The sequence below is a fragment of the Oreochromis aureus genome, linkage group 3 (assembly GCF_013358895.1).
Source record: "Oreochromis aureus strain Israel breed Guangdong linkage group 3, ZZ_aureus, whole genome shotgun sequence".
Taxonomy (NCBI): Eukaryota; Metazoa; Chordata; class Actinopteri; order Cichliformes; family Cichlidae; genus Oreochromis; species Oreochromis aureus.
Window position 1 is genome coordinate 72,330,096 of NC_052944.1, and position 18,899 is coordinate 72,348,994.

At 39.0% G+C, this 18,899-nt stretch overlaps 2 long non-coding RNA genes across 2 annotated transcripts; both read left to right on the top strand.

Moving 5' to 3' along the window:
* Nucleotides 1-1,897: 1,897 nt before the first annotated feature.
* Nucleotides 1,898-8,715, top strand: LOC120437502. The gene is made up of 5 exons (XR_005611182.1): nt 1,898-1,953; nt 2,040-2,192; nt 4,393-4,464; nt 5,800-5,886; nt 8,053-8,715. It is a non-coding gene; the product is annotated as an uncharacterized LOC120437502 (long non-coding RNA).
* Nucleotides 8,716-11,617: 2,902 nt separating this feature from the next.
* On the top strand, nt 11,618-17,346 carry LOC120437496. Its single transcript, XR_005611174.1, has 3 exons — nt 11,618-11,706; nt 15,975-16,313; nt 16,552-17,346. It is a non-coding gene; the product is annotated as an uncharacterized LOC120437496 (long non-coding RNA).
* The last annotated feature ends 1,553 nt before the right edge of the window (nt 17,347-18,899 follow it).

The window sequence follows — 18,899 nt, forward strand, 5'->3', positions numbered from 1 at the left end:
TCACAAAGATAGCTAGACAGGAACACACACGATCTGACAGGAATACGAGATGATGACAGAGTGCTTAGAAGCTGTGAATAAATTGAAGTGATGACACTGCTCTTGTAAAATTTCACTCTGAACTAGATGTGAGTTCACACTTCAACATGGTGGAAACAAAACAAGACAATTGTTTGTTGAACGGATGGTTTTCTTTTCTTAGGTGTGACCTTTGATCTTATAGAGTGGTGTGAGTGTTTGCCCCCCTTTCCTAATAACCTATTTTTTTGTACCAGTTTTCATACTTAAATGTTTCAGATCATCAAATTAAATATTTGACAAAAATAACACAATTACGGTGCCGAATGTCTGAGGCAGCTCATCGCGTTAAAATTAACATGTTTGTAGTTTATAACTTGATTTTTTTAAAGAATTTAGTCCCCCACCTCTGTGTTTGAACCAATAGAAAGCTGGTGCTCAGAGGAAGAGGGCGGGCTTTACTTGGTGTCAGCGACAGAAATGAAAAAAAGCTGAAATGAGTGAGAAGGACGATGAAGGAAACATCTGTGCTGTGTCTGCTCTGTAAGTAGAATCTCTGTGTTTGTTTGAATTCTTGTACTTTGACTGTCTGCTCTCCTGATAACTGATGATGGAGGAGAAGACATGAAAAACAAATCAGGCTGAATTCAAGTTCAAACACCACGAGGACCAACTGCAGGTCTGAACTGACTCTTTATCTTTGCTCAGGAGTCGAGGAAACACAGCAGGCAGTGAAAAGATCAAATCATTCACTCATTATATCAACACAGCTGGACAAATGAATTTACTGTGTTATTTAAATGCAGTGGATATTTTCCATAAAATCACAGTATAGTCAGTGCAAATTAAAACAAAATAATATAACACGACAAACACAAAACTCAAAATACCTTGTCAATGACACAGGAACCACAATACTGTGTAGGTTTCCTCGACATGTTTGGTTAACTGGTGATTCTAAAATGGCTAAAATGGGTGTGAATGATAGTCTTCACTAGACTGACGAGCTGTACACACCCTGGAATTGATAAATTGCAGCTTTTAAGGTTTACACATTGTTCAAGCTTTTATTCAAACTTTATTGAAACACGGTGCTGGCATCTAACTGAAAATGTGCAGAAGTATAAAAGAGTGCTGTTCATGTGGAGTTGTTCTTCATGTTCACCTCAAATCAACCTGAGTGTCATTTCTCTTTAGTTCTGATCTCACTGCTGAGCTGCACAACAAACCAAGGTCAGTAACCTTCTTCTGTCACAGTTTAAACCTGATAAACGCTCAATGATATGACCTGATTGGGTTCATGGTTTAACAGATCATCAGTTTTTTCATTGTAACCCTCACAGCTCGTCTGACTGTGAGTCCCAGCAGCTCTCAGTTCTTTGAAGGAGACTTTGTGTCTCTGAGCTGTGAGGAGGACGACAGCTCTGCTGGATGGACTCTGAGGAGAAACACAAGCAAACAACAGAGGACTCAGTGTGGAACAGACGGTTGGGGAAGAATAGCTGGTTCTTCCTGTAACATCACTGTAATGGCAACTCATGACAGTGGAGTTTACTGGTGTGAGTCCAGAGAGGGTCCCATCAGTAACATGGTTAACCTGACAGTCACTGGTAAGCTGAGTGTGTGGAGTTAGTGTTGATGAAGCTGTGTGTAAATGGATGAAATGCTGTAGTTTGTCTCTGTGTTGAGGTGGATCAGTGATCCTGCAGAGTCCTGTCCTCCCTGTGATGGAGGGAGATGACGTCACTCTGCTCTGTAAAACAAAGACCACTCCCTCCAACCTCCCAGCTGCTTTCTATAAAGATGGCTCCCTCATCAGGAAGCAGCCTACAGGTCACATGACCATCCAGCATGTTTCCAGGTCTGATGAAGGCCTCTACAAGTGTGACATCAGCGGTCATGGAGAGTCTCCATCCAGCTGGATCACTGTCACAGGTGACACACTCACCTGTCTGTGTTTCTGCAGCTTTCAACATTCACAATGTGACGACAACTTAATGACTGTGTTTGCTTTATTTTAGACAAACACACCACCACACCTCCACCTACATCCACACCTCCTCCTGGTTCCTATCTTCTTCCTGCGTTGTCATGTGTTGGATCAGTCTGTGTTGTGGTTCTACTGGTGTTACTGGTTCTGCTGGTGAGACGATGTGTTCACAGGAAACCTGAAGGTGAGACTTTGACATCTGGATTTTGCATGTGTGGTTTGGCTGTAGGGAGTGATCTAGGCAGTTATTAAATTTGTTTTTTATTTACACTTCAAGTCTCTGCACATTACAAATTTAGAATTTCTTTCACCGTTTATTTTGATTAGAGGTTCAAATAGAGAATTAGTATTGAGTTGTTTTGCTGTTAAATTTGGATCATTTGAAAGAGGTAAAGCTGCAGGAGATAACATAATAGATGACATCATATACAGCAATGTTAAGATGTCACAACAACAGATAAACAGCAACAGATAAACAAAGCAGAGGCAATATAGTGTTTGTTTGTTTGTTTTTTGTTTAGATGAACTGATCAAACTGTGTCTTTATAAAATTAAATACTAGCCTGCAAACAAAATTTTAAAAAGTAGAATTCCACTTAAAACTGGAACACAAACTCCTGATATCAACAGCAGCCATATTAAAGGTCAGCTAACTGCATTAAAAAGCTCCAACTGTATGAATATGGTTCAGATTTCTTGTTGAATGACTAATTATCTAAGGTAAAGCACAGGAGACATCTAACAGCTATAGTTCTAATGATTCAGACTAAAATAATAATATTATACCTTCTATAGATGTCTTGAAAGGGTAAATCAAAAGAAACAAAAAGTTAAAATATTTTTTGTCACAAGCTGTGACAAAAAATATTTATTTCTATTGTAGTCTGCAGAGACTACAATAGAAATAAAGTCTGCGTACTCTGTGGAGACTGACTTACTTTTGCAGCCAGTCTCAAGGGGACATTTGATGGATTACAGTCTTGGCATTTCTGCTTTTTATTCTTCTGGAATTGAGGGTGTGATATCATGTAATTTGACTCCACTTTAGTATAGTATATTTACAAAATAGACCTATTTTTAAGTCCTGAAATGGAGATTTTGTACATGCAGTAAAGTTATGTCTCCCTGTATTCATTTAGAAAGCAAATTCAAAATAACTTAATGTAACACATTTCTGCTGAGTGGTTCAACCTGCTTGTGTTAGAGTATGGTGAACAAGGACCAAAAATGCAAACACAGAAAGTCAAGGGGAGTTGAGCAACAGGCGAGCCTTTTGTTGAACTGCTGAGTTGGCAAAACGCAAATGGGAAAGTCAAAAGAACAAAGTAATTAAAACTCAATGTGCCTAGGAGACACTGGGAGATACAAAAGAATCACCATAACATAAAATAAATAGAAGGCAGGAAAATCAGGACACAGAGGAAGCACCTGGGAACAAATTGAGACACAGGTGAACAGAATCTAACGGCACACATGAGACAAAAGATTATCAAATAAAACTGGAAACTGATACTAAAACCTATGAACTGGACACAAACCTACACACTAGACACAAACCAATGGTAAACAAATATGGACTTGGAGAGAGTGGACAGAAAAGGGAACTATAGTCAACTACCTGTGAACAGCTGAAATCCATGACCCTAAATTCTCTTATAACTGCCTATTTAAATGATTTAAAAACCTTGTTATCATGCTTAAGCTCTTTGGCAGAAGCCTTTAGGAGGCATCTAACAGCATGATAAAAAAAAAAAAAACCACACAAAAATTAAGAATGAGACAGGTACACATGCAGTGAAACACTCAAACAGCAGGGGTCTATGAGGTGAACTGCAGAGATGCAGCATCCCAAAAAACATCTCCACAAAACATCTAGGGGGTACAGCCAATCAAGGGCAATAAATAACATGAAAATAATTATTAAATTATATAAGGAATGAGAACTTCATGACGCATGTGAGAGGTGGTCAGAAGTGTAAAAAAATATGTGCTACTGCTGTTCTGTGTGGTGGATTGTGTACTTGTGGTCTGTGGTTAACTGAAGCTAACAGCTCTGCAGTCCAGCATCCTGTATGAGATTAAAAAAACAAGTTGAACAAAAAGGTGTCACGTCACCTTAGATGGTGTGATATTTAGGTGTTGAATTTAAAAACAGAACAAGAAGCTATTAATAATTGGAAGTTAAATTACTTAAATTGTTAATTGTTTTAGTTTTTATGGCCTCACATTAAGGCCACATACAGCCATTCTATCGATGAGCAGTGAGGTTGTAAACGTAATTTTGATTTTTAATTTGTGTTGCTTGAAAGCTTTTTTCTGCCTGCACTGATGTCCTGTGTGTGTTTTACTGTGTAGAGACTGATCCAACTAATGTGTCTACTCAGCAGTGAGAACTGAAGACGTCAGTTATGAACAAATCATCATCAAAGAGAAGAAAAACAGATCAAAGCCGAGAGGTAAGCTGCTCTTCTTTGTCTCCATCATGATTCTCTTCTTGGACAGAAGTTGAGGCTTTAAGTTAAGCTGTAGGCTAACACGAAAATGCTAATGCAGTAATGGCCAGTAGCTCTAATAAACAAACAAACAAAAAACAAAGTCGAGTGTTGTTACCATCAAAGTATGAGGAAGCTTTAAATAAATCAGTGATATTGCGAAAATATGTGTCTGGGCAGCTGATGTGATTCATCATTGTACAAGTTAACATTTCCAATTAATTCCAGTTACTTCATGGAATTTAAAGCACCCTGTGATTTCAAACTAAAATGTAAACAATGTATTTTGGGTATTCACACCCTGATGAATGAATGGGGAATAAGAATATATGTACACTGCAAAAGAAGACTTCATTCACATGAAAAAGTTCAATTTTCCATTGACAGGATTCATGGGCAGGAAAGCTAGTTTTCACATGTAAACAAGTCATTCAGTATTATGTTTTTCTTGTCAGAAACACTTTAAAATGTTGTGTTTTTATTGCTGTGCTGGTCTGACAAAAGTAAAGAAACAGAGTTTATACAATACAGCAAACAAAAAAAACTTGACTAAAGCACCCAACCCATCTCTATCCAAAGTCAAGACTAGGAAGCACAGCTGACATGGCTCTCTGCAGCTTTCATTTCATATATGCCAATGCCATAAGATTATATAAGACTGTTTTCTTAGTGCCGCATTTGGTTTTAACTTAATGGCGTTCACGCTGGTCCACCTTAACTCAATCAGAAGTGAGGTTGGTTGTAACTTTTGGCCGTGCCATAACTCAACATGTGAGCAAAATGCCCAGATGTGTCTGCTGTCTTGCTTAGGCACAAACATAAGTTGTTAGCAGGGTGAAAATGTTGTTGGAATTATATTAATAAAATGTCTGAAGAAAGAGACTAAAGAGACCAAATGTCCTTTAATGCAATGAAACAAGTTCTGCATCTTTAACCACAGCTGTTATTTCCTGTTGTTGATTGTAGCGTAATGCTGAAGGGTCTTCTCACCACTGTGTGTTCTGGTTTGTCCATGTGAGTGTTCATGCTGTGAGAACTTGTTTGTTTGGTGCTCTGTGGTGAAGTGTGTCAGACTGCACTGATACGAAGGTGTAATCTCTGTGGTCGTTCACCTTCGTCTTTACTCAAACACCTACAAGTCCAATGCAATTAATTCTTGTTTCTCAGCAGAGGTGTAAAGAAGAAAAAAACTGTGAAAACCTGCTGCTAGTTGCAGAAGATATAACTTAATCTCTTCATAATTAAAATAAAAAAATAATGTTGGAATTAAAGTATAATTTGTGTGTGTTTTTCCTTCAGAGCGTGATCCAGCTGTAATCTACTCAGCAGTGAGAACTGAAGAAATCAGTTATGGACAAATAGCTGTTACACCAAAGAGGAAAAGAGGTACAGCTGCTCTTTATGTTCAACTTTGGACAGAGACAAGTGTTACTGGTCCGCATGCTAAGCTAAGCTAACCACATCGTTTCTCAAGCTTAGGACATCAAACACTTTTATCATCAAAATGCAATATTGATTTAAAGTATAAAAAAGAACGTACATAAAGTCAAACTTTATTGTCATCTCTGCTATTCACAGTACAGTATATAGAGAGACGAGACAACAAGGTTCCAGTTACATTCAGTGCAAAAGAACAACAACAAAAGATACAGCTAGAGCAAGAAAATAAATAAGTATAAAGACTGGGGTAAGGGGAGTTTATACACTTAGAGGTGAAGGGTCAATAACATTCTAAATATTTATTTCATTCTCTGTTAAATTTGTAATTTTGCTTATTTTCAAAGAAATGTTTTTATGTTTTAATTTTAATGGAGAAAGACAGAATATTAACCAAATAAATAAATAAAAGACACATTAATTAAAGTTATAAATTGATATCATTGAGGGAATAAGTATTAGACCCCAATTAAAACTTGATTTAGTACTAAAGGGGTGGCCAACTCCAGGCCTCTAGGGCCGGTGTCCTGCAGGTTTTAGATATCATTACCAGGCCTCTGGAGAACTTCAAGAAATGTTGAGGAGGTAATTCAGCCGGGCAGCACGGTGGCACAGTGGTTAGCACTGTTGCCGCACAGCAAGAGTTCAATTCCACCATCAGGCCGGGGTCTTTCTGTGTGGAGTTTGCATGTTCTCCCCGTGTTTGCGTGGGTTCTCCCGGGGTACTCCGGCTTCCTCCCAAGACATGCAGTTGTGGGGATAGGTTAATTGGTCTATCTAAATTGCCCATAGGTGTGAATCTGATCCACCATCTTTTCTCATGATCATATTTACCCCATGAAGCAAGATTGTGCATGGACCTCCAAACAGAGGGAGATTGATGTTCCTTATATTTAACTTTGAGTTTTGCAAAGCTTCTCTGAAAATAAGCAGAAGTGTTTCATGTTAAATATGGAGATTGTGTATCTATTATCCTGTCCTGTAGAGTGGAAGCAGACAGTTTCCCATTCAGTTGTGGCATAAATTATAGCCAAACAAACCAATAACAATGGTTCTCAATCCATATGCTTCCTTCAGAGCATTGGCTGCAGCAAGCCCCATGCACTATGCAATACTAACTACTGCAGTTCCACATTATGACAATTTAGCACACACTAACTGGCTGCAATAAATCTGCTGATGCTGCTGTGTCTGCATGTTCTTTTAAATCTATCTGCAGCTTTTGACTCAGTAGAAGCTCTTTTGGTCACCATAGATACTGTCTATCATATGCAGCTCACAGTACCTGTGGTGTACCACAAAGTTCAATTTTAAAAGAGTTTTTTTTTCTGTTTACAATTTACTGGGTCAAAATTTACACACCCACGCCTCAGTTCACTGCTACGCAACCACTGTGCACTACTGCTCACCTTTACTCTCTGAAACCTCACTGCTCTCTCACCCAGTGACCGTGTCACATAGACACACAGAGAGAGAGAGAGAGAGAGAGAGAGTACTGCTTATTTGCCAGCAGAGGAAAACATTCTTACTAATTAGTAAAATGTTTTTCGTAAATGTTTTGCTAGACTCATGAACATGTCCATTTTCTTAGCTGCTTATTTAGTTTTGTCACGTGGGATCTTCTCCCAGTTGTCAGTTGAAGAGGTGAGGTATACCTTTGAAAGATATCGCCTGTCACAGGCTGTTTTTTCTGAGTATGAAATGTGGCTAAATCTTGCAGCAAAATCACACGACAGCATCTAAATATGTATCCAGCAAACAAATCCTAGTTTATGAAATCTCCACCCAGTAATGAACAGAATCAATATTTTACAGTTCCTGGTTTTATGTTTTTTCTGTGAGAAGCTAGAAAACAGCAAAATATTTGACTTTTAGTGTCGCTGAATATAGTTGATGCAAATGTTTCAGCTCTGTGGGTTCCAGGTTTGACATTTTGTATATTTTAAGATGCAGCTACAGTGTGGGCGACACAGAAGCTCTGTAAGTTGTATCTGAGCTGGTTCCCAGTAAAGCCTGAACTGTGTGACACAGAGAGGTGGAGATTAAAGCCTTGATTGAACTACAAAGCTTGTAATCATGTTTCCTGTTGTTTGAACTGTGTGTGTTTGTGTTCAGACTTTAAACCAGAGCCAGACGTCGTCTACTCTTCACTGAAGTAGTCCACCAGTCCAACCACTGACGTCCAGCTGCTGGTCTCTAACTGGTCATCCCAACACCTCAGACCAGAGGACATCCACATGTTCAAAATATTTTTTAACATACTTTGATTGTTTTTCTCACTTATTTAGACTCATATTATTTAAAAAAAGCAAACGCTATGGCAAGTCTTCTGACTGACGTGCAAACGAGAGCACATATCCCCTATACTCGCCTCGCTACACTGGCTACATTTCTGAATTGATTTTAAGATCTTGACGCTGGTTTTTAAAACATTGCATGGACTAGCCCCTATATATCTTTCTGATCTTCTAAACTGGGATACTCTGGTGAGATCTTTGAGGTTTGCGGACCAAATGCTTCTAGCTGTCCCCAGGTCCAGGTTAAAACACAGAGGAGATCGGGCTTTTGCTGTGACTGCTCTGAAACTGTGGAATAAACCGCCTTTACATATCAGGACCGCTCCAACACTGGATACTTTTAAAACTCGTCTAAAGACCCATTTTTACTCCTTGGCTTTTAAGTCGGTTTTAGTCTGTCATTATTTCATTCTTATTATTTTCTTATCCTTGGTTTTACTTTTCTTTAAAATTTTATCTGATTATTCTGTTGTACAGTTGTTGTTTTTAAAAGTGCTGTATAAATAAAATTGATTTGAAAAATAAATAAATTAAAAACACAAATCTTACTGACTTTTCCTGCCATGGTTATGCCAGATTAATACAGTTTTGTTTTCATTTCTTTTTCTCGTGTGGTTCTGTTGGTTTCACTGAGGTGCAGATGGAAAACCTGACTTCTTCTGGTTTGGTGGTGGCTAACTGAAACATACCTAATACTGCAGAAAACAAAGAATGAGCATCAAACCACAACAGAAGCAAAATTCAGTGAATATAAATGGCGCAGAACTGTTTTTGTGCTGAGTGTGTGTAGGGTGAGCTCACCTAGAAACAGACCAGCAACATTCATGTAAAATTGTTATATTTTATTTATTATCTTTCATTCAATGTGTCAAATCCAGTAGTTTGAAATGAAAACAGAGAGCTGAGTGTCAGTGTCTGATAAACTACAAACACATGAACATATGACAGATTCATATCTTGTGAACCAGCACAGAGTCCCACCTTTTGAGTTAAGCTGCTTTCAAGCTTGAAACGACAATTTAACACATGTCAAATCTGCTTCCACCTACTGGTAAAACTGGGTGTTCCAGCCCAGCAGCTGCTTTATAAATGACACCAGTTTAACTTCTAAAAATACTCTAGTTAAACATCAAACCAACACGGGGTAGAATTCAGGGTGCATTTTGCTCACATGTTGTCTTCAGAAACTAGAAGTTAGAAGACGTTCATTTGAGTGTCACAAATGGACATCATGGCTTGGAGGTTTTTGTTTTTTTGTTTTTTTTACTGTTCTTAGAAACAGCCAGTTTCCACCATTACCTCCACCCTAAACATGATCTATTTTTTTTTAATAATAACTCTGGTTTTACATGGCCTGTCAATGCAAAAGGTGCTGTTGGGGAGGTAAAAAGAGATTATTTAAGGTGGCCCATATTTAAAGTCAAACATCTGTTTTTCTCTCCACACCACACAGTTAAAAAATAAATAAATGCAATGAATTTTTCCAACATATTACAGTTTCACCGTTTTTAGCCAAAAAGTGTAATTCTGTGGAGCTGATACAAAACCAGCTGACTAATGGTACACAAAGTATATCAGCTACGTGTATGACAGAAAGCACGCGGCCCATTTTGGAGATGTGTGTGCTTTTTGCCAGCAGGTTTGAAAAGTCATGTAGAGATTCACACGGCAGTTAAGATGAGCTGTAGCATGTTTTTAAAAGCTGCTCAACATCACTAAAACAAATTGAGATTGAATAATTTGTCATAATATCAGTCAGCTGTGTGGTGTTACAGGAAATATTTTTTCCTTTCTTGTAGAAAAGACTGAGTGTGCAAGATGGAAAAAACAAGCTGTGAGCTTCAAGCTTCGTGTTGATCATCCTCCGGCCTCTGGGCCTGCGGCTTGGTTCACTCTGGCACAGCTGGCTGCCGGCAGAGCCGGCGGGCACGCCAGTGCAGCCCCCTCTGGCTTCTGCTCTGTGGCTACTGGGTGACCCCTCATCTGGGGCTCTCCTCAGCTCTTCCCAGGAAGGTGGCACGGATGCTCCTCCGGTGGTACTCCTTGGGCTCTCGCACTCTGGGGCCTCTGGATGTCTGGAGCCTGGATCTCCTCCATGCCTGCTTCATGTCCTGGGGGACGGGGCTATGGCCCTCCACACCCTCTAGCAGACCGTTACATGGGGAAACCTTTTGAATACAAGCGCGCTGATCCACACAGGTGTGCACACGGGTGTTCACTGTTCATAGACATAAACTACACCTTTATTGGCTGCTATTTCCAAGCACATTATGCGCTGTTGGTCCTGCTTGCTACACAACAACATTCAACATTTCGTATTTACTGCTGTATACACTTAGCTAGATTAACGTGATGGTGTTGTGTTTAGTATGTTGCTCTGTTTTCTTTTTTTTTGCTTGTTTTCCCTTCTTTTTCTCTCAACAGATGATCCAGGAGATTTTTTCTCTCTTCTTTCTCTTTTAAGTGCCCTTTCTCACTGTCCCTTTTCCCTTCTGTTTTTCTTTTCCTTCATCTTTCTTTCTCCCTTTCCTATCCCCCAGTCATGTCTGTCCTGTCTGTAACAACTGAAAATAAAATAAAATAAATAATAACAACAAAGGTAGTTCAAATGGACCAATACGGCAATGCCATGATGATCCATTTGGCAAAATAAATCCATTTGGTATCCTTGTTGGTCTTCAGACAACAATTCTGACGGCTAAAGAACCAAATGGGACAGACAAGAAAAAGAAAAAAGATGAGCTGTAGCATGTTTTTAAAAGCTGCTCAACATCACTAAAACAAATTGAGATTGAATAATTTGTCATAATATCAGTCAGCTGTGTGGTGTTACAGGAAATATTTTTTCTCTCAGCTTTCAATTGTTATTTAAATTGTGTTTTGTGTTTCAATGTCAAGATTTGTTCCCTACTTAGTTTGCATGAGAATTCTCCACTGAAATTCCCCAGTTTCACCTCATAGTGGCAGTAACATCTCACTATGCCTGTGTCCTTTAATGATCGCATCTTAGAAACAACATGTGTTTGAGAAGTTTAAATCTCAACACCAACCTGAATAAAAGATCTGTGTGAATGATATTTGCTGTTAAATGGTTATCGATGTTTACATGTATGATTACGAACAGTCATGCGCAACTTCTAGCATCCAGGAGGGGGTGCTGCAACATCCTCATAGTGACTTCTTTCTACAGTCTTCACTACAAGTGTGTGAAAATCCACTGAATCCCACAAACATTCTGTTTTATTGTTTACTGACTGTTTGATGACCACAAACATGATATGATAGCTCACTTCCAGCACAAAGAAGGGAAGTGAACATGTAATGGTTCCTCTCAGTCAAACCGAGAGGAACATCTCTGTCTGCTGCTGATTCATCATGTGTGTCTTTCACATCATGTCTCTTTCCCTGATAGGATCTTAGTGGACGAATACACAGGGAGAGAAGTAAACGTTCACATTCAAAGAAGCTCGAGGTATGAAATCTATTGCTTTGTTTTTTCTAAAAAATAATGGACTTAAATACGAAGGTAGCTGCTAATTAATTTTCTGTCCATTAGTTAATCATTTATTTTCCATATTTAGTTTGTACACAGTTTGTTCAGTTTTACTTTTTTACTTGAGTAAATATTTTCGTTACTGGTGAGATTGTGTTTCATTTAAAAACAAAGAAAAGTCAAACTGCTTAACAGTGTCTGTTGCATCTCAGAGCTACATTACATACTGGGGAGTTTGCCTTGTAATCGGAAGATTGCCGGTTCGAGCCCCGGCTTGGACAGTCTCGGTCGTTGTGTCCTTGGGCAAGACACTTCACCCGTTGCCTACTGGTGGTGGTCAGAGGGCCCGGTGGCGCCAGTGTCCGGCAGCGTCGCCTCTGTCAGTGCGCCCCAGGGTGGCTGTGGCTACAATAGAATAGAAGAATCCTTTAATTGTCCCACAAGGGGAAATTTGGTTGTAACAGCAGCCAAAAACAAACAAACAGTACACAGGACACAGAACAGAAACATACACAATTTTTCTTACATATTTACATTAAGGACAATGGTTACTATATACAGAGAGTACTGTACAGTTATTAAATTAAATAAAAATAACTACAAGTAAGAGGCAAACCAGGTTTGTAGCTTGCCATCACCAGTGTGTGAATGGGTGGATGACTGGATATGTAAAGTGCTTCGGGGTCCTTAGGGACTAGAAAAGCGCTATATAAATACAGGCTATTTACCATTTATATATAGTTTGTGTAGTTTTACCTGCAATTTCAAGTTCTTGTTTTATTTGTGTCCAAACATGTTACAGAGAAAATCAAAACCTTTTACTTGTATTCATTAGACTGAGCTGATCTAAATTCATAAACAGAGTGTTGGGAAGTCGTCTCTGCACATTTACCTGTTTAACTGAAACAAGTTCTCTTCCTGTTACTTTGTATATGTGGCAACATTTCCTCACATATGTTTACTTAGAGGTGGAGATGTTGGTGTCACACAGGTGATGGGTGTATTGTGTCAAACAGGATGACACACGGATGTACGGGTTAGTTTGATCTGTGGCTGTTTGCTAAGGAGGTCACTTTAACCACAGACTTTGAGCTTTCAACTTGCTGTATTTTATATTTTTAATTTTTAAATAATAGTAATTGTTATTATTGTTTATTTTGCTATTTTCCTTTAACTTTACCTTTTCAAAAAATAAATCTTTCCATGGATAATTTCAATTTTTCCATCCTGATGATCAGAAGAGTGTTTGAGGGTTTCAGAGATCCTTCAGAACAACAGTAAGTGTTTAAAATGACATCTTTCAGTCTTTAGGTAAAACCAACAGGTTGAATGAAGTCTGTGACCTTCAGTGGATTCACAGATCCATCTGAACCAGGATTAAAGCTTCACTTTACTTCTACCAGACTTGGGAGCTGCAGCCAGTCTCCTCTGAGGCCTTCCCTAAACTCCAGCCTCAGTTCATATTCAGTCCATCTGTCATTATCTACTAGAAATGCTGTCAAACCTTAAATGAGGATGTGGTCCCAGCTAATAAATAAGTGATTATACAAAAAAAATCAGCTGATTTTGAAGGGTTCAGGTGGGAGGAGCTCAGAGACTTTCTGTAGAGCAGCTCTGTGCGAGTGTGTTTTAAGAAGCTTTATATAGAGATTCATTTCTATTCATTACTATTTTCTTTTTTGTGTCTTGAGTACAAGATCAGCCTGATTTATCCTTAAATTTGAGGTATAATTTGGAATAATACCTTAGATCAGGTTTATAATAATGGATTGCATTTATATAGCGCTTCACAATTCCACTATTCATTAACTCTCACATTCACACAGTTGTAGCCACAGCTGGGGGGCAGACTGACAGAAGCGAGGCTGCCATATTGTGCCATTGAAGTGTGACGTGTCTTGCCCAAGGACACAACGACCAAGACTGAGCTGATCTAATTTCATAAACTGAGTGGAGTGGGAAGTTGTCTTTGCACATCTACCTGTTTAATTGAAACAAGTTTACTACCTGTTACTGTCACTTCTTTATTACTTTGTATGTGTGGTAACTGTCAAGTGTGTGTACTTAGAGGTGGAGATGTGACACACAGGTGAAGGGTGTGCTGTATCACATGGATGTGTGAGTTGATCTGTGGCTGACGTCAGTTTATGTGCAGACTGTTAAATTGTTACATTTTAAATTTTGATTAGATTTTTTGTTTGAGGGTTTCAGAGATTCATCAGAACAACAGTAAGTGTTTAAAATGGCGTCTTTCAGTCTTTTAGATAATAATAATAATCTGATGGGTTGACTGAAGTATGTGAGCTTCAGTGGATTAACATTAACAGACTGTTCATGTTAATCCATCTGAACCAGGATTAAAGCTTCACTTTACTGGTTACAGATGAATGTCATGTGGAGTTAGTGTGAAGCATCTGATTTACTGTTGGCTGGTTTCATCTGTGAAAACACATCATATTCAATGTGTTTTATCATCTGAAGAACCAAAAGATATAAAGAAGAAAATTACCACAATCATGAAGAGCAAATGTACTCAGTTACTCTCCTCTACTCTGATTACATTAATGTGATTTGCAGGAAGTGCTGCAGCAGCTGCAGGTGGTGGACAAAGTTCTCCAGATCAGCTGTGGTTTTATGGAGGCTACAACTAAATGCTGCCTCCTCCATAGTACAATATACATTTTTATTCATTTTGAAGTCCTTTGGCTGATGATGGTCTTTAGTATGTAGCTGTAAACACTCAGACCTGCTTTCGATTTCACCGCTTTAGTTATGACGCACTCATTCATGGTCATCGTACAGCGCAGCGTAACAGACGTCACTCTAATGCGACTTCCTTAAGAGAGACATCGAAAGTGTGGCGTTTGAACCTGTGGCTGAAAAACTAAGGTTTCAGCTTTATTTGAACCTCAAAGTTAACCTCATGTGGTCAGTTTTAAAACTCTAGTTTTGTTATTAACTGAAAATACCAACAGACTCAGACCTTTAGAACAATCTAAGAGTCAGATCAGCAGAAACAAAAACACGGAAATGTCTGCTGTAACTGCGTCACTCTGCTCGACTTTGCTGTTTGTCGGTGTCTTCGTGTTTGTCTCTGCAGGTGAGGTTTATAAACCAAACAGTGTTTCCCTCTGAGATAAAGAGGAATAAACTTCAGTCTGGTTTACATGTTTTATATTGAATCAGACAATCATATTGTCTGTTTGTGTGATGGCATCACGAGGTCTTGTGATCTCTGTGGATTTACCCGGTTGGTCAGCGGTGTAGTTTCCAGCACTGAGACAAAGAAGTGTAATGTGTGTGTCAGTGTGATGTGTTGTAGTGTCAGGAGTCAGTATACAGCCAGGGACAGCTCTACTGAGGTGGCATGTGCCACAGTAAAATGATCTCTTGCCACCCCGAGTGCCACCATAGTTTTGTATATGACAGTGTTGTCAATTAAGGGGGAGCAAGAGACCACTCCATGCCACCTCTGTAGATCAGCCCCTGAGTTTTAAATAGTTGTATAAAAAATCAGAATCCTTGGCTACATTTTAAGGCATGTTACACATTATAAAAGCTGCATGTGCAAAGAAATGGCTTTGATTTTGCCACCCTAAGAACATTTCATTACACCCAGCCCTGTATACAAATACAAAGCTTTTTGTTCAGTGTATACAAACAGCTGTAGCTCCATAAAGGCAGCATGCAGAGACTCAGTGTCTTATAATGAGAGGCTGCTTTCTCTCACACATTATGGTCACTTATTATCAGCACGTTTCACTGTATAAATGTTTTAACAAGACAGATCATTCTATTCATAACGAGCTCATTATTTACTGTAGATAATGTTACAGACAGCATTGCTTTAACCGTCTGAAGTCTTTTAAAATATTTTCCACAAACTTTTATTTTCTCCTGTTTTTTCACTGAGCTCATGTGTCTCCTGTTTATCCTCCCATGGGTAACAGGTCACACTCACTGATCCAGTTACTGCCATCAGATGTAGCGTATAAACAATGCAGTTTAGTAAAAACAAGCATTATTAAAAATGTTAATTAATTAAGTAAATGATTAGTGAGACAAAAGAGTAAATAAAACTGCACATTTACTGCTGTAACAGGCCACACTGACAACACAGTAATAAGGTACATGAGAGCTTAGTGCTTTCAGTCTTGTTTACATCATCACTCTGATTGGCTGCTGTAGAAGTGAACAGTTGTACTTTGACCTTTAACCTCTCTGCTCTGTGTTGTTTCCACTTTCAGATCAGAAAAACATCACAGCTGAGTCTGGACAGAACGTCACACTGACATGTCAAGCTCCAAACAACAAAACAATCAGAGTTGTAAAGTGGAGCAGAGCTGACCTGAAAGATGAATATGTTCTTTTGTACCGGGATGATCAGTTTGTTCCAGATGACCAGCATCCATCTTTTAAGAACCGGGTGGATCTGCAGGACAGACAGATGAAGGATGGAGACGTGTCTTTGATTCTGAAGAATGTGACGATTAATGACGCTGGAATTTACAGATGTCGTATTGTTGAGGGAGTCAGACAACCTATGAAGCTGATCAGCATCATCTACCTTCATGTTGATCCTCCAGGTGAGTGAGTAGAGTTGAGTGTGTGTGTGATCAGAGGTGAAGCTGCTTCCTGGTTGTTGATGTTTGTTTCTAAAGATGTTGTTGATGAGACTTTGTAGAAAGCAGCTGGTCTGAGTGATGTGATCAGAGTGCAGTAGATAATGTCTGACAGCAGTTTGAAGAGGAAATGGATTCTGTTCTGTTCTTCACTCATCACCTACCTGACAGCTGACACCTCACACCTGTTTCTCACCTGCAGGTCACACAAGAGGATCTGTTGGCCTGATCGTTGGTCTGTCAGTTTCTGCTGTGGTTCTTGTTGCTACTGTTGTTGGATTTTTGATGTACAGAAAACATAAACAGCAGAATCAGGATCCATACGAGCCTCCTGAGTAATTGCAGCATATTTGAAATGTCTTTGAGTGTTTTCGGTGATGATGTAAGAGAAGTATCACTACGGTAAAATGCAAAATGGAGTTCAACTGCCAAATATCCAATTTAAAAACCAAAGAGGTTGAGAACCAGGAGCTGCTGATCTTTCAGCCTGAGACTTGCAACATTTAAAAAAATAACACACTTTAAAATCTGTGGGTTTAGACTCTGATGACATCCTGCAAGGATAAACATTCATTGTATTCTCTAGTTTAATGAGATAAAATGATGATAAATGATAAAATGCCTATTAGATTAAGTTCAACATTTTACAACATTTTTACATGTAAGTTTTTTACCTTTGAGCAGGTTTTTGTAAAACTATACATGATAATAATAATAATTGTTAGTAGTAAGATTACACTCTTACATCTTAAACCAAGTTTTATTTCTTTAGATTTTGCTGTGGAAATTAGAAGTTGCAGCAATATATTGAAACAAGCATACATGGAAATACAGCAGATAAGGTGAAACCAGAGTTTGTACAGTTCTAATAAGCTCTGTTTGTTTGACTGATGGCCCTTAATATAAAGACTTTGGACTTTACGTTTCCCAATTTTTGCTTTAAGTTATTTTGTTATTTACATAATAATGTAGATAACCTAATAATGATCCTTATTGCTGTTTTAGAGGAGCGGTGCTTCAAAGGATAGTTGCAGATTTCTGTCAGAATCTGCAGATTATACAGTACAAATAAAATGTTTACATTTCTCCAACGTTGTCTTCCCAACAGTTTCACTAACATCTACACTGGATGGCCAGGAAGCGTTAGTGATGTCTTGTGTCAGTGACGTAAAAGACGGATTTAATGCGACTTGACCGTTCACACAGCAGTCGCTTTCTAAAACATCGGATATGTATCGGATTCAGTACCACATATGAAAGTGACCCAGATCAGATTTGAAAATATCGGATTTGTGCCGTTCACACTGTCATACCAAGATCGGATATGGGTCGCATAGGGTCAGAAAAATCAGATTTGATGCGCTTTCGCCTGCAGTGTGAACGTAGCCATAGTCTACAGGAATAGTTCTCCAGGATATTCAAAGCTCTTCTTTCGATTTTTCTGCCTTTTGTTCTGTTCTCTGTTAAGATGATCCCACACTCCTTAATTAATGTTGCGCTCTGGGCTCTGGGGAGGCCGATGGATATGGTTTAGATTTACTGCAAATGCAGTTTGTTTTGCATCATTGTTATCCTGAGTAATGAATTTAACATCAGTCAAATTCTTTCTAAATGGTATATTGCATCGTGGATCAAATTATAGTATACTGTAAACTCAGAGATTAAGCGGGTGTCAAAGACAGGGTGATTAGTTTATGTAAAAATGTAGTTTGTTGTGTGAGATTATTATATTATCTTATGCCACGTTATACCTCTAATTAAAGATTGTGAAATCATTATGTAGTTTTAGTTTGCATTATTCTCCTGACTTAGGAAAAGGTGATAACTATTACATTTATTAAACTGATTTTTATTACATTAGACTGCTGATTATTGTGAATGTATGACATTGTTGATGATGCATTATACTGCTGAGGTATAAGAAATACTGTTTTCAGAGAATCGTGGCCTTATTTGTCTGATTAGAAAAGAACAGAACATACTAAAAGTTGACACTTTTAGCTGCTTAAAAATAATTTTACAAATTATGGAAAACACAAAACCCTCACTCACAGGTACATACCTGTGCGCACATCCCCCGGACACCAAGAACCACCAATGCACCAACGATTGAGGGCACCAGCCACCGGCAGTGAGTGTGGTCAGGGGACATAGGCCCGCACACACGGGGGGCCCTGAGATGTTCCCAGACAGGTGGAGTCTAAGACCCGACCTGACACATAGACAAACAGGCACACAAAGACACAAACATGCATTCCCACCCTCATGCACACATATACGAATACTCGGCACTCACGCAACGTGGAGACAAACAGAACTGGACACTGTGCACACACTCAAACTCCCCAAACATCCTCTATAGCCCAGGTCCAGGTACCTTCGTCCCCAGAGGAGCAATCCGCCCCTAGACCTGGGAGATGTTACAGTTTTTCCCTGGGGTGGAGTCAAGCAGACTGCCCTTGGTCCTGCAGCAGCAGAGAGGCCAAGCATCCCAGACCACGACAGCCAACTTTTCCACCCAGCCCCCCGCCCCGATCATCTACTAGAACA